This window comes from Vanellus vanellus, assembly GCF_965231255.1.
Source record: "Vanellus vanellus genome assembly, chromosome: 1".
Taxonomy (NCBI): Eukaryota; Metazoa; Chordata; class Aves; order Charadriiformes; family Charadriidae; genus Vanellus; species Vanellus vanellus.
In genome coordinates this window covers 133,085,567-133,099,059 of record NC_138905.1, presented here as the reverse complement: position 1 = coordinate 133,099,059, position 13,493 = coordinate 133,085,567, and the positions used below count along the sequence as shown (strand labels likewise).

Sequence of the window (13,493 nt, the reverse complement as noted above, 5' to 3'; positions counted from 1 at the left end):
AGAAGACTTCACAACTGCAGCATTTCCACGTTCCCATCCCACGGGGGTGGTGGAGGGTGGGAAGGTGGCCTCGGGCAAACTTGCAGCTGGAGTTTGTGGTGGAGGGCCCTACCCTGGCTGCAAGGAGAAGGAGCGCCAGGCTCACCACCCCCTCTCCGCTTGGCATTTTCCTGCTCACAGGCTCCTGCACAATGATCCCAGCCGTAGCCATAGCAACGGCATGGAAGGAGGCTTGTTTGTCTACATAATTTGAGTTAAAACATAATATATGCGCGAAAAACAACCCTTCCCCCTCCTCTTTTCTTTTAAAGTGCCTTTGCTCCCAATGCAACCTAAAAAGCCGATGCAAACTTTTCCCCCAAAGAGCATACAGGAGCTTTAATGCCCTCCTGCACACAGCCTTTTGGCTGGGGAGATGTGCCGTCCTGGCGCCTGGCCAGCTGAACACGGAGGTCTCCCTGAGCAGCCGCAGGGGAAACACCAGCTACGTATGTAAGCAGGGACTGAGGAAACCATTGTGCCCGTCACCACCACACAGCCTTTTCTGGGGCTGGAGGCCAGCCCAGAGGTGTGCGTCCTGCCTCCCTTTCTTCCAGTTGACCAGAAGGTTTATTTCCTTCAGCTCGCTCCCTCCACACGCCTTGGGGGAGCACAAGCTGAGCTGAAGGAGTGTGGTCACAGCCGTGAAGCGGCCGCAATTTAAATAAAGGCCTGCTTGTTTCAGCCGCTCTCTGAAACAAACCAACATATGACTAGGGTGGCTGCCACTAATGTTTAGAATCATAGAATCATTTTGGTTGGAAAAGGCCTTTAAGATCATCGAGTCCAACCATTAACCTAACACTGCCAAGTCCACCAGTAAACCATGTCCCTCAACACCACATCTACCCATCTTTCAAATACCTCCAGGGATGGCGACTCAACCACTTCCCTGGGCAGCCTGTTCCAATGGTTAACCACCCTTATGCTGAAGAAATTTTTCCTAATATCCATCCTAAACCTCTACTGTCTCAACTTGAGGTCATTTCCTCTTGTCCTATCACTCATTACCTGGGAGAAGAGACAGACTCCACCTCCCTACAACCTCCTTTCAGGTCATTGTAGGGAACCATAAGGAGTCCCCTGAGCCTCCTTTTCTCCAGATTAAACAACCCCAGTTCCCTCAGCCTCTCCTCATAAGACTTGTTCTCCAGACCCCTCACCAGCTGCGTTGCCCTTCTCTGGACACGCTCCAGCACCTCAATGTCTTTCTTATAGTGAGGGGCCCAAAACTGAACACAGTACTTGAGGTGAGGCCTCACCATCATCGAGTACAGGGGGACGATCACTTCCCTAGTCCTGCTGGCCACACTATTCTTGATAGAAGTCAGGATGCTGTCGGCCTTCTTGGCTGGCTGTCCACCAACACTCCCAGGTCCTTTTCTTGCCAGGCAGCTTTCCAGCCACTCCTCCCCAATCCTGCAGTGCTGCATGGTGTTGTTGTGACCCACTTGGCCTTGTTGAACCTCATACCATTGGCCTTGACCCATCGATCCAGCCTAATCTCACTGCAAACTCAAAGTACGCTGTAACTTCTCTGTCCAAGCATGACTCCCTCCCAGGACTCTCCTTTGTCCCCCCCAGGACGTGGCTATCTTTTTTGCTGTCAAACAGTTTTTTTGGTAAGTGCAACCTTAATGGAGGGCTTTAGAGCCCGTTAGGAGCTCAGACTAGTCCCTGTTGGGAGCTCATGGAGGAGAGGTGGTAAGGCTGAAGATGGTGGACCTGGGCTCTGGGGTAGGAGCACAGCCTGACACCGGTGCAGCACTGCCAGGTGCACGTCTCCTGTTCCCTGGGCATTGCCCTACCACGCTCTGACTTCTTTGCAATCAGAAATGCTCGCTGTGGTTGATAACAGAATAAAGCACAGGTACACACCTCTACTGAAAATAGAAAGGGGAAAAAGAGAGATCCATCTTCAAACCAGTTTCGGTTTCATTTCACAGATTTACTAGAGGCCAAAGCAAGAGATAAAAAGCCCCAAGGGACAATTAGCTTATGAGGATGAAAAACATACACAGGTTGAAGAAACTCCTCTAAGTTAAATAGTTTTGTTTATTTGCATTTGGAGCTCTGCATATTTCTATCATTCGCACAGCAGGTGTGAGCTGGTCATGTTCACTCAGAGGGAAAAGGCACCTCCATTTTCTCGAGCTCTGTTCCCCTTCTCCACCAAAACAGGTTAAAAAGACCATGCTTTGGGAAGACAAAACCAAGTGTCCATCCTCCCTGAAAGTTTTCTGTACAGCATGATGAGCTGGCTTCACATCTTCCGAATCACCTCCCAGGAGCCCACTGTGTGGGCAAGGAACATGACCCCTTGAAATTCCTACTAGATACCTTCCTCCACCTGGGGAAAAAAGCGTGAGAGAGACGGTAGCTTTCCACATAAAAGCCCATCAGTGTTTCCAAGTAACCTGGATATTGCAGTGGTGTTTTCAAAACACACTGGTACAAGTGCAGGCTGAATGTTTCAAAGCTGGTTACTATAATTAGGCACCCAGATACCACTGCAAAGGTACCTTTGAACAGTCTTCCTCTAATTGCTCTCGTGATGAGCAAACTCCAGTCTGGGCTTTTCACGATCTCCCTGAACTTTCACATTTGACCCGTTTCAGTCACTCTCATAGAAACACCACCGCACAGCTTGCACAGGAGGAAACAAAAGTAGTTTGGGTCTATGGTCTCCTGCCTTTTGCAACCAGTTCCTATGGTAGAATTTTGGTTTTTTCCCCAGCCAACTTCCGACCATGGGCTAACACGGATGTACAAGGACATTTCCCACCACACAGCCTGTATATGTTTTAGCTACAGTTGCAGGCACGTGGCTCTTTTTTCTTTTTCCCATTTTCAGAACCAATATGGAGGCAAGGATCAAAACCTGCGTTCACCACTCCCAGAGGTAATAACCTCTGCACAAAAGCTGTAGCTTTGCCTTTGGGGCAGAAAATGTAAAGAAAAGGAAGAGGCAGGAGGAGAGGTCTGCAGCGATGAAGGGGTGCCAGGTGCAGGGGCTGACCACGTAGGCTGCCACGGGGAGCCACGTGCCTCACAGAGGCAGTGGCAGTGAGGGAAATGGCTTAGGTGTCATTCTTTCCAGGTAAATGTATCATAGAATCATAGAATCATAGGGTTGGAAGGGACCTCTGGAGATCATCTAGTCCAACCCCCCTGCCAGAGCAGGGACACCTTAGAGCAGGTTGCACAGGAACACGTCCAGGCGGGTTTTGAATGTCTCCAGAGATGGAGATGTAATCAGAAGAAACTGGAAGACTCTTATTTTGCAGAATCAGAAGTCTCAGAGGTAAATTCCTGGTATACATTAATACTTTTTGGATTATTTTCACCTCACATCAATTTCATCAGCCATAACTTGTTGGATTTAGTGGCACAAGAGCCCAAATTATTTGTTGCTGAAGAGCAACAGGCAGAAGTGGCAGATAGAGGCAGCAACAAGCACTAGCATCAAGGAAGTAACACTATATTAATCCAGTTTTAAACAAAACTAGCTGAAAATTCAAGGGATAGTGGCAGTCAGTGTACACTGTTCCTTATCCAGGCAAGGAAGCACACCCATTTCATGTAACCATATTATCTCTGAAAGCCGGCAGACTCTAAATAAGGCTGATAAAACAAAGTCCACCACTGGTCCAAATGACAGTGAAGTGAGCACAAGGTTAAAGAATCCCAGAAAAAAAGCTTTTCATAAGCAAATACTCAGGATTTATAGGCATCCGTTGACTACCTCCTCAGCACAGGGAGGTAATAAAACAATCTTGTGTTTCCATGCTGAGTTTGACGTCAGCAAGATTTGACTGAAATTTGATTACACAAGTCCTGCAGTGAGTCAAGCCTAGGGGAAACCTTGGGGGGGGGGGGAGTCTGTGCAATGGCCAGAACCCCAGAGCTCCTTTTCTTGCCATTTGGGCTTGGCAACAGCCAGCTATAATTTTTCTGCTGTTAAAAGCCAAATGCTTTAAATGTGGCCAGGAGGATGTTCAGGGCTGCCCTTGAATCAGCCCTTCCTGCAACAGTTCCAACAACCCCCATGGACAGCCGGCGGAGCTGCCACAGTCACCTAAATCCCCTTTTCTTCAACGTCCTTTATTAAATCACGGAGCCTAATAGTTATGTGTGACTCTCATAATGTGCGAGTGAGCTCATGTACATGAGTTCCTCTTCTTTTGCTCTGTTAAAGGTATAGTTAAAAGACTTTTCCCACAGAAATATAGTGGAATTTTACTTAGTTCCCAGCAAATACGGTACCTGAGTCATAATGCACATAAATAGTGCATAAGTTGTGCCTGGTCATGATGCATTTTCACTTTCATTTCCATTAAAGGAGTAACAGTGAACTTCTAATAACTGTACCACAAGGAAGCCTACCGAAAGTCTGTTGAAAACATTAAATGCTGCATTTATGTGTACAGCAGTTTAGTCTGTTTTATTCCTGAGACAAGCAACTGTACTATTAAAGCATTGAGTAAGAGGATTTTACAACCACCAGTAACACCAGTAACCTCTGTTTTGGGATTTGCTGTCCACTGCAACCAAGGTGCCGTGTTTTGTGGGTTCCTTTGCCTGGTCAACAAAGACACGCTCCACCCGGCAGCCCCGATGCGTCCCTGGCCACATCCCAGCGGGGCAAGGAGCTGGTCCCCGCAGCACGGACCAGCAGCCCCAGAGCACCCCAGCCCTGGCCAGTACCCGCCAGTTGCCTCCCTGGAGGTGTTACAGGGCTTTTTGGTGTGGAAGAAGAGCCCACATCGCCCCATGCCCCGCGGCGGGGTGACTAATGGCCAGGCAACATCTCTGGTGCTTGTTTTCCCAGAGGGCAGGGGGTGGCTGGGTGCCATTTGGGCTTTTTTTCTTGCCTTTCGTGTTTGGAAAAAGGGCAGGGGGCCCCATGGCGAGCCCCTGGGCTGCCCTGATGCGCGGGGTGTCAGGACCACCTTCCTCAGTGGGCCATCACCTCGCAAGAGGCCCCGGCACAGCCTGAAAATACCAGTCAGGCATCCAAAACCCTGCCAGTTGCTTTTTAGTCAGAGGCTCCATGACAGGGATTTTATCTATCTTCCGCTGTCCTTCACCAACCCTGCGTGTCACTGACTCATCCGAACATGAAGAGTGCCCAGGCAACTCGGCGCTCAGCGGGGGACCCTCGCCTCTGCTGCGGCTCCTAAAAGGTTGTGAGACGCAGCTGTAACCTTCAAACATGCACCAGGGAAAACATCTGGCACACTTTTCAGTGAAGCGTTTAATAACTTTTATTAATGCAAAACCACCACCGGTCTGGGATTATCATATGATGTATTACTTCAGCGTGTCTACTTTTTTTTCAGTAAGATAATGGATGTCTCAAGCTTGTTAGTCTATAAAGAGAATTAGGGCACTGTAATTGCACAGGCATGTTTGGAGAGACCCAGATAGTTCTTTGTTGTAAGCACAAGTTTGCTTATCTCTTCCTCTTTTTTTTTTTTTTAGGACAAATTAAATAGATCAGATGAATAAATCAATGGCTAAATCTCCATCCCAGGAGAAGCAAGCAGCTCTTCTGTACACTCTACTACAAGTAAGTTGTTCTCTATGAATTTTTTAAAGATCTCATATTAATTTCTTTCTCCTGAAGTCAAAATGTTTAAATGTCAAAATGTTTACAGACTATGTATGTTACCAGAACAATCAAAAGAAAAGCCAGCATGAAATATGTCTTTGAGCATTCCCTTTCAACAGTTAAAACTTGATCTAAGTCTCACGCTTGTTATCGACATACTGTTGAAGAATTGCTGTTTCTAGTAAAAAATAAATCCCACCTAAGGAGGGGAGAAAAACTGTCGTAGATTTATTAGCAGGCAGGGTTTCTCCTCTGCACACAAATTAGCACTCAGCCTCCACTATGCCCTACCACACAACAATGTAGAGACCCCTTGCAACTACGAGGGTGCATGAGGAAAAAGTGATTATAACAGGACTTATGGGGCTACTGGAGCACCTTGCGTGAAACAAGGGCTGGGAGGGCTGTGTCTCTGGGCGCCTTTCCATTACCAGCCCTGCACATCTTGGAGAAATAAGAAGTTTTCTTCTTGAACAGCTGGAATACACCCACAAAAATAACCCTTAAGCTGTAAGCTGGGGAGGAGCATGCGCCCCCCCCCCCCCCCCCCCCCAGCTGTACTGCTGAGCTGGGAATAGGGAAGGGGGGAAGGAGAGGTAGGGCAGCAGTCTGTACTAGTGGGGGTACAAAGTCAATAATGGAGAGCACGCGTACAAAAAACCTATCATAGTTTCTTTGCACGCTTTCACTGGGTCCTTTCCAATCACATCACGTGCTTTAGCTCTCCCTTGCTCTGATGTTGAGGTTTTTTATTTGCTGTTTTGTCACTGCGCCTGGTCCCTGCACTCAGCACGGAGGAAAGGTCAGGTCTGAGGACCTCACCTGCCCGTGGGTACCACTGTGTCCCCCCCGTTGGGCCAGGTGTGCCCCGTAACCGCCTTCTCATGAGCAGGAAACTCACCCTTAGAAAAACAAACGCAACGCCAACCTAATCTCTTCATAATAAACACTCTTATTCATCAAACACATCCCTTTTATGCAAGGCGTGCCGTAACACCCTTTCAGATGGTTTGGCTGCAGGGTGCCAAAAGCTTTTAAGGACAGCTGCCGGATCCGCAGCGTGTCCCACAAGAGAGGAGAGGCTGCAGCTGTGCCAGCACGGAGAGACAACCTGCACGCACTGACGTTGGCACGGGGCGATGTGCCGTGGCCCCGTGCACCATGTGTTTAGAAATAACAGCTCAAGGGGCACCAGGAGTCCTCCAGACGTGCTGGCGCGGTGCCCAGGCCCCCCGTACTGGGTTAGATGAGGCCACGGGGCCAGCACAGCCGTCACCACTAAAAGTTAACCCGGCTGAAGACCTTGACATTTAATTATATTAAAAAGACCGAGATCATTGCTCTCCAGCTCTCAAAATAATAATTGACTAGGTTTTAAGGAAACACTGTCTCAAAATCAGTAATAAAAACTGCTAGCGGGAACCCTACATGAGAAGGAGCTAGAGGAATCTATAAATGAGAAACCTTGTAAGCAGGGGTGATGAGGTGTCAGGATTCCTCAAGAAAATTACTGAGGCAAGAGAAAAATGTTGGGAAGACCTCAGCAGGGCCTCTGGGCCAGGAAGGCGCTCCAGGCAAAGCTGGGAAGGCAGCAGGGAGAGAGGTCACAAACCCAGCAAGAGGAGAAAGGCAAGAGAAAAGAAGTTGGCGCAGAGAATGAAGTCAACAATCAAGTGTGGAAATGTTATGGGATATTCTGCCCAGGGACCCCAGGGTTGAGTTCCCACAGAGGGAAAGGGTCCCTCTTTTCCAGGTGGGAGGGACGCTGTTGAGCTCTCCTGTGCTCCTGGAGCATTCCTCTGGTGCTGGCAGGTGAGATGGGTGATTCACACAGTGCTCCTCAGCCTTCCCGCAGGCAGAGCGGTTTTTCAACTGTGGGGGAAGAAGGGAGAACGCACGTACAAATAAAACGGTTCCCCTCAGGCCTTTCGCTCCACTAGGAGAATACAAACATATGGGAAATCCCGCAGGATTAGCAATTAAAACTACCACTTCACACCCCCCTCCTTAACGTTTATTATTTTATTTATGGCAGTTTTCTTATGGTTGATGGCTATGAGTTTATCCATGGTAGTTAACCCTGTAGCCTTCCAGGACAAAAACCAGGCTCTGAGCACAGCACGTTCTTAGCTCAGAGACTTGTGGCTTGAGGTACGTAAGAAGTTCTGCACATCTCTGTTACACCTTGGCTTACCCACTAGGAACCTAAAATCACTTGGGTTTTTTGCTCCCACAGTTCTGTTACTTCTGGGTATGAGTCACCGGCTAGCCTAGGGCTGAGGGTGTTTTTACACCACCGCTCCTCTAACATTCCTCAAACAAGAGAGTCTCCTTAGCAGGCGAACGATATCCACAAGTAGGAAAATAGTGTAAAAACAATAATGCTAAAAAGTAACCAGTAAATATCTGGCTTTTTAAAGAGTTTGAGAAGGGTCGGGGCAGTAAAAGAGGATGTGCTCACATTTATGTTGAGTTACTTCTTTTTTCCATGAGCTAAGACTTCTTCCCCTTTACTGTTTTGTTCTTGATCAAAACACAGTTGCTGAGCGTAGCATCTGTGTATTTTGCTCTCTTGTACGAGGATAGATCGTACCGATCTTACTCCATCAGGGCAAAAGTACAGCCAAAGGTTGCTGGGCCCCAGGGACCCATCCTTGTACAGTTGGATGCTGTGCAAAAGCTGCTAAATGGCAGAGGACTCCGATATTACGTACAAACTGGCTCTCTCGCTCGCTCTTTTGGCAGAGCGGGGGGAGAGCCGAGCAGATGCGCGTTTCCTCCTTCCATCAGCCCGTGACAGCTCATCTCTTTTATTGGCAGACAAACCTGGAGGCGAGCACGGAAGGGAGAAACGCAGCAGACTCTGCGCCTCATCGATCTCCCACCAAACCGCAGAGAGGAAAACAAGCCCTTTGCTGCTTGGTAGCAGCTGAGGTTTTTTTCTCCAGCACCTTCACTCAGTTGAGCGTACGAAGGGCTGCGCCGAGCCCCGAGCCTGCCCAGGCTTGCCGGGGAGGCTGCTGCGTAAGCACCCCCTGTGCCACCAGCCCAGGGCTGTGACTCACTCGCCGCTCCTGATGCCATTCCTCATCCCTGGCAGGATATGGAAAATGTGTCAAGCCTGGCACACAGTGGTAAACATATTCCTTTGGGCTGGCTTCCGTGCTTTTACCGACCCGTTTTCATTCGGGCGGTTTGTAAACGATGCTTTTAAGGCAGAAGCTCAAAGAACCCACTGGCGCGGCTGCCCCAGTAAATGCAAAGATGACTTCAGTGGGCTGTGCTGAACGACAAAAAACTCTCTTCTTTTTTTGTTTTTTTTTTTTTTTTTTTTGTACAACGCCAAAGTATTGTGAGCCATGCTTTGAACGGAGGTTACCTCTATGATTCAGGGGATGAATGAGCACTTCGGGGGCGCATACCAAGAGTGCTGTAAGAATCAGGAAATGGCTCTTTCAGGTCTCCTCACAAAAGGAAGTGAGTCTGAATCTTGCTAAATTTACAGCGAGGACGAGGAGGTTGGTGAGCTTAATCTAGGGCAGGGCCGGGGGGGAAGGGAAGAATGCCTTTTCTTTCACTGAGGGTACATTTTTAACAAAAAAAAAAAAAAAAAAAAAAAGAAAGTAAATGGGCTAAAACTGTCGTGGGTGACAGCTGCCTCCCACGGCCCTTAGCTGGTACATCCCTACAGCCACAAAGACCCTTCTGCCTTCACGCTTCAGCATTCCCCCCCCCCCCCCCCCCCCCCCCCCATCGCTGGGAAAACGAGAGCGCAGTTCCACAGCCCTGGTGTAAAGCCGCGTGTGGGCAGGGAGGGAGCATCACCCTGCACCTCTCTCTGCTTGGAGTGTCCGTCCGTCCTTCCTCTGCCACCTCTGGATCTGTCCGCCTGTGGAGCGGGGGCACGGCGGGCTCGCCGGGCACCTCAGCGCTCTGGGCCAAGCGCTGCAGGTGGCTCATCGTTTTCAGTTCAAAGAAAACAGGTCACTTCTTCAACGGCACGGGTGCTGCACCCTGGGGTTGAGTGAAGGTACTTCAGGTTAAAATTCAGCGTTGGGAGATTGGGACGCAGTGGGACACAGAACAGTGGATTTTGAAAGATTTTGGTACAGGAGGTGGTATGGTTCTGTAGCCTTCACACCGTAATGGCCAAAGAAGGAAGAAATTAGGTTCTCCTCTTCAGCTTATTCTTTTATCCAGGCATGCGGTTGCTGATCTCGCTGCTACCTCAAAACACACGCAGAGCCGCTGAAGCAGGACGAGGTGCTCACATGCAGCCCCGCAGCGCTCACCTGCACAGCAGTCCCAGGGCCACAAGCCACCTTCCTGGGGAAGGAGGACAGATGAACCCAGGTGGTGAAGGGCTGCAGCAACAGCCTTCCCGACACAGCATCTGCCCTCCCTGCCAAAAAGCACGTAGCGAGTGACCCATCTTGTTACTTCATGGGACAGTCTAGTGTGGCCAAACAAGATCTGGACACTCAGACTACATGTAAAGCATATCCTTTAGCTTTAGGCTCTCTCAAATTAAATTCTTGAGTCCTGTGCAGGTTTATATTCACCCTATAAAAAAGAGAAGCTCCCTGACCAAGCTCTCCCATTGCCCCCACACCTGTTTTCATGGTGGGCACAAAGACTCTGGGATCCTGAGTTGGAGCACAGCTCAGACCGCAGTGTGGCTATTCCCGGGCACACAGTAGCAGGTCACTTTAGCATCTATCTTCCTCTCTCCAGAAGATCCAGCAAAGCTCACCAGTAACAAGATCATGCCTCAGTAAGTGGGCCTGGTGATGGAGCATGGCATCCAGGTTACCTGCCACAGCTGGACGTGTCACACATGACTGACCGGCTCTGCATGTTAGATTTAGACCTTTAAATGAACCCCCCAAAAAAAGGCCAGGAGGAGTTAAGAGAACCTGACAGCTTAGTCTGGTGTAGGCATCGTAGCTCCATTTCCCATGCAGAAAGGTATTTTTAGGGGAAGAAGGTTGGTAACCAGCTGGGAGACAGCCTGAGCCCACCTTTGATTTCTCCACCTTTCAACACCAATGCAATGGCTACCAGTAACACCAGCTTGAAAACATGGCTGTGAGAGCGTGAATTTCAAGGCACGATGAAAGTCCAGATCAGACTTTGGTCTTTAACTAGAGATGGCCAGTAATGAACTTCACTGACAGGGAACGGGAGACACGATGTCTAGAGCAGAGAAGACTGAGGGGGGGATCTTATTAATGCTTATAAATACTTAAAGGGAGGGTGCCAGGGGGATGGGAAATGTCTTTTTTCAGTGGTGCCCAGTGATAGGACAAGAGGTAATGGGCACAAACTTGAACATGGGAAGTTCCATCTTAACATGAGGAGGAACTTCTTTACATTGAGGGTGGCAGAGCACTGGCACAGGCTGCCCAGAGAGGCTGTAGAGTCTCCCACTCTGGAGACATTCGAAACCCATCTGGATGCCGCCCTGTACAACCTGCTGGGGGTGCCCTGCTCTGGCAAGGGGGTTGGACTAGATGATCTCCAGAGGTGCCTTCCAACCCTGATCATTCTGTGATTCTGTGATATATCAAACATTATTTCCAGAGGGACTTTGAGAAAGCAGTCAGCTCCAGTCACGTTAAGAACCACGCACAGTCAAAAAGTACCAGAATCAGCTGATGGTCCAGACTTAAAAAGACAGGGGGTTGTTACACAATTAGAAACTTTTTTTTTTTTTTTCTGCTAGAACATCTGCTTTGTAGTTAAGATATTGTTACCAAAGGTTTTCCTTGTAAACAAGCTTTTGTACCTGTCAACACCCCCACCCCCCCCCCCACAGTGGGGTCACCCCAGCCAGCTGCAGGTGCAATAGCTGACCCTGCTTAGGGATGCTACATCCAGGAAGGCCCAGTGGGAAGTTATGCAGCCCTCCCCAGCATGCTTGAAGAGCCAAAACACTCTTTGTCAAACAGCAGTTTGATAATGACAAAAGCGGCTTTACACGGAGCTTGGGATTTACGGGGAGATACGGAAATAAACTTTACAAAATGAGAAAAGGGAGAAAGGAACACATGCAACGGGCTCATCACAGTTCTGAAGTAAAGGCGCTCACACCAAGATTATTCTGCCGGGTGTAATAAACAGAGCAGTAGCAAACCCCTCCAACACCCAGGACACTCTTTTCTCTAGGTCTAAAACATGATTCCCTCCCTGTCAATCTTGCCCTTTCTTGCACTGCAGTTATAGCTCTCTTCGAAGGTGACAGATGCAATGAAGAAGGCTCCAAACCACTTCAGTTACAACCTCTGCTAGTACGTCTGGGTCGGGCGCCTTCTACAGCCACAGCACTGAGCCTAACCCAGAATTTTATAATGAACGCTTGTGGCAAAATACTGTGATTTTATTCAAGGCTGCAAGATTGTGTATATTTACCTGGGCTAACAGGATTATTCCAGGTTGGTGATGCTCTTTCTAGCAAGAGGACAGGCTATGCTGTCTCACTCAGGCAACTAACACACTACCTACAGGAACCGGCATCCCAGCATTGAGGGCTGTGTCACCCAACCCCACGACCTCCAGTTCCACAGCTTTCATGAGCTGCAGAGATTAAAGATGGTGTTTTTAAGAGAGAACACTGCATCCTGACCCCAATGTATTCGCTAACAGCCACTACGACTGAGGATGCCGAGATGAGAACACCGTTTCCGTAGTTGCCCAGACTCCAGTCACCAAGCCCAAAGGCTTTGAGTGGAAAGATGACCAAACTGTTGATCTGAAATTTGGGTGGGCAATATACCGGTTTTAGCTTATGTTGTAATACCCACAGGCAAAGTCTGGCAAAAGACAACACATGCACGCACGCACAAATTGGTTCCATGCATCTGTACATACGTACATGTATATGAACAGTGCTCAACTGCTCTCCTGTTCCTCATTAGGAAAGCCTGTGCCAAGCGAGCTGAATGTTTACCATCTCTTGCGCTCTTACCAGCATGAAACTTCTTTATTTCCTGCACTCATACAAAACAGAAGACATAAGGAAAGGATTTCATTTAGGGCTATCTTGCTCACATTTTGGAACCATCTCCTCGTCACGTGTGTACACAGGTGCTCCAAGGCAGTCATTTCCTGCTAGATAAAAGCATTCTGTTCTGATGTCTATCGTTTGGGGTATTTTTAAGCAGCAGTGTAAATACACAGTGTGAAGATGCCATCAAGTAAAAAGCATTTAAGTCAAGTGATACTTATTTAACCCCGGATTTTTTAAACACACATATATATGTAAACAAACAAAGATTTAGAGTTGTTGTGTTTGAATGAGGACTAGCTAATGAAACAGACCGGACGTGAAAAGTTTAATTTTGCTCTCACAGGCAGTAGAAAGAAACAGAACAGCTCAAAACCGCATCAAAAAGGAGAATGAGGAAATCACATCTCAGTGGAGTCTAGAGGGGGAAATAATAACCGAATTATCAAATAATCATGTTCTTAAATGCCAACGTGACATATGCCAAATATTACTGAAAAAAAATACAGGCATCTAAATCTGTATTCCTAACTCAATGGTAACCATTTTCTCTAGGATACGAGAATGTGTAAGTGAAGGACTATCTTTAACGGAAGAAACAAATGTATGCTTGTCTTGCAAGAGTGGTGTAAAAGAGCAATTACAGCTATGACTGATATTTCCTCATTTTCCTTTTCACTATTGACAAAAACACTACTTTGATCCTCCCAAGCCTGTTTGAACTGTGTTGGTGAATTTAAAATAAAAAACAAAACCAGACACACCCCCCAAACCCCACACAAGAACTCCGCTCCCTCTGATAAATCAACATCCATCTTTACCAGCCTAAAAAAA

The 13,493-nt window shown here is 48.1% G+C and overlaps 1 protein-coding gene across 1 annotated transcript in view; it reads right to left on the bottom strand.

The window, feature by feature from the left end:
- Window positions 1–13,493, bottom strand: part of ACOT9 (acyl-CoA thioesterase 9) — a 334,937-nt gene that overhangs the window by 39,033 nt on the left and 282,411 nt on the right. The gene's annotated exons all lie outside the window — the stretch shown is intronic.